Source organism: Dendrobium catenatum, unplaced genomic scaffold, assembly GCF_001605985.2.
Source record: "Dendrobium catenatum unplaced genomic scaffold, ASM160598v2 original_scaffold_277614, whole genome shotgun sequence".
Taxonomy (NCBI): domain Eukaryota; kingdom Viridiplantae; phylum Streptophyta; class Magnoliopsida; order Asparagales; family Orchidaceae; genus Dendrobium; species Dendrobium catenatum.
In genome coordinates, this window is record NW_021596007.1 from 920 (window position 1) to 3749 (window position 2830).

At 38.2% G+C, this 2830-nt stretch overlaps 1 pseudogene; it reads right to left on the reverse strand.

Moving 5' to 3' along the window:
• Positions 1–963: 963 nt before the first annotated feature.
• Positions 964–2624, reverse strand: LOC110113721 (annotated as a pseudogene).
• Positions 2625–2830: the final 206 nt, after the last annotated feature.

Consider the following 2830-nt stretch of genomic DNA (forward strand, 5'->3'; position numbering starts at 1 on the left):
CTTGTGTTCTCTGTGTGTGCTAGTTATACGTACAACGCTAAGACGCAGAATTAAATCTCTTTCGCCGCGTATTTTCTAGCCCGCAACAATGTTTAATTCTTTATTTTATATGCGATCAAATAAAAATGATCACATAGTTATGCAGAATTTAAAAAAATTAAGAATAAAGTATGGTAAAAATCTATTTTTATGTATATTTATCAAAAGTTAGAATAAAGGTAGAGAGTTCATTATGTCTAACAAATTAATTGTGAACATTACATACATGCATTCTTAAACTGTTGCTGAATGTAACAAATCGAAAAAAAAGTATTTTAAAATATGAAAATTTGAATTTTTGTTTGAATTGGAGCACTTCTACGATGTACTTGTGGAGTTGCGGCATTAGATTTGAGAGCATAGCAACTCTAAAAAATGTTGTTGCAGTGTTTGAGTCTTTGCTCAGCAGTAATTATTGATTCGTAATGTAGCGCTAGGCGCTGGGTGTGACGCTATGGCTCTAGGACACTTATAGTGTTTATATATATTTTATTATAAATATCCCTGCCACTACCTCCCTTGTTGTCTTGCTCTGGACGCAATAAGAGGAGGAGAAGAAGGAAGAGCAACAAGAAGAAAAAAGAAGAGGAGAGAGAAGAAGAGAGAGAAGAGTTTTCAGGTCATTTTTGTCTGTCATCCCTTTCACAAAAATTGTTCTAAGATTGTAAGTAATTATCCTCTTACTTTTGTTTTTGATGATTTTGATTAATTTCTATAGATTTATTTTTTCTAAATATGCCAAAAATGTATCATCTCTTCATTTTGTAAGTTTTCATAATATAACTTTTGATATGCTATAGAATTAATCATTTTGAATAATATGATATGATTTTATTACATTTTCGCTGGTTAAATAAGTTTATGGAAATTTTTTGAAAAAATGAGTAGAAAAATTGGAAATGATTATCAAAAGGTCCTTTCAAGTGTCCGGAACATTGCACTCAAAATAAGAGAGTAAAAGAAACAGAGATTATCAAATAGTCCTTCAACTATAAGATACCAAGCTAGCTTCCTGATAGAATTCACAAAGCCCAACAGGAACTTCTTATTGACTTCACAATGCTGCTACTAGCTATGCACTAAGTTCTTATCCGATTAATTACTGTAATAGTTTGTTACTTTACTCAGAACTGAAAAAGTTGATCAGCAAACAGTGAGCTGAAGGATCAATTAAAATTTCTGGATGAATTCGTATATATAGTTCGAGATCTCTTCAGGCCTTTCCTGATTTATGAAGTGGGCAACTCCTTCCATCACAATAACATCTTGAAGGAAAGGAACATCTCTTCTGAAGCCACCTTTGTGAATGTAATCCTTCACGCCAACAAAATGGTAGGCCAGATCTTGATCTCCTACAATGAACTTCGTGGGTACTTTAATTTGAATATCATCCCAGGGTGCACTGAGTTCCCAGTTCCTGAACAATAAAATGGAAATATTTGAGCCAACTAGATCTGAATGTAAAGTTTAGAAGCAGAACAAGCTTACTTGTCCATGTTTCTGTAGTAGTTGAGTCCACCTGCAAAGCCTGTCTTGATAAATTTGCTTGCAAAGTAGTTGATATCGTCTTCAGAAAGCCAGGAAGGTAAGGTAATGTCTTTGTTGGCTCTTCGTTCAAATTCCTTCCCCTTTGGTATGATAAGAGGCCCTGGATTTCGAGATGTCAGGAACCTCTTCATAAGGAATTCTGTATCAACTTGTGCAAACTGAGCTTCAACTTCTCCAGGTTCCTGATATGCAGTTATGTATAAGGTGCGATTATGAAGAAGAAGCTGGCAAAGGATTTCAAAAGGCTCTGTTTAATTTATTAGAAAGGACTGTAATTTGGAAGTAAGATCAGAGCTTAAATAATCCCAACTTGATTTAACCAAAGACCACAAAAGGCCAGCTTTTGATATATTAACGCATCAAATTGTTTGAACAATTGAAAAACAGAGCCAGAAGATTCTACAATATTATTGAAGTTCCAATTCTGAACAAGAGACTGAAGAGACCTGGAATCTGGAAACGTAGAAATCATCGCCGTAGATCTTCCTCAAGGTGTCTGTTCGCCACAGACCCTGCTTCCTAGGCAGGAACGGTACGCTCAAGTTCACAAGCGCTTTAACCTTATCGGGCCTGAAAACGCATAGATTCCAAGCTACAATCGCACCCCAGTCATGACCAACCACGAATACCTTCAAATTAAAGATCTTTTCTCATTCTTAAATAAAAAAATAAAAAAAAAAGGTATTTTGAAGCTGATTAACAGAGGAGAGAAGAGGTTGAATGTTCTGGTCATACCTGCTCTTGGCCGAGAGAGTCGATGAGGGCGACGAGGTCACCAACGAGGTGGAAGATTGAATAGGCGGAAATGTCGGCCGGCGCTTCGGTGTCTCCATAGCCGCGGAGGTCGGGGGCGACGGCGCGGTAGCCGCGGGCGGCGAGGGATAGTATCTGGTAGCGCCACGAATACCAGAGCTCTGGGAATCCGTGGAGAAGAGCACCACCGGCCCTTCTCCCTTCTCCGCCAAATGCATCTTTATTCCGTTCACCTCCACCGTCCTGTGTTCTATCCCTTCTCTCTCCATCTCTCTCTTTCTCTCTCTCCGCAGTTGTGCAGCTTATGGAATTTCTTCTAAATCCTTCCGTCCTTGCGTGAATCTGGTGTTCACGGGAGATTATTGGGTTAGGATATCTTACACAGCTTACATTCGGTGTTCGTAGTACTGTGCTCGGTAGTGTGAAGTACTAAGTACCAAACAGTATTGAACTCAGTACTGCTTGATACTGCTTAGTACAAGCTCAGTAT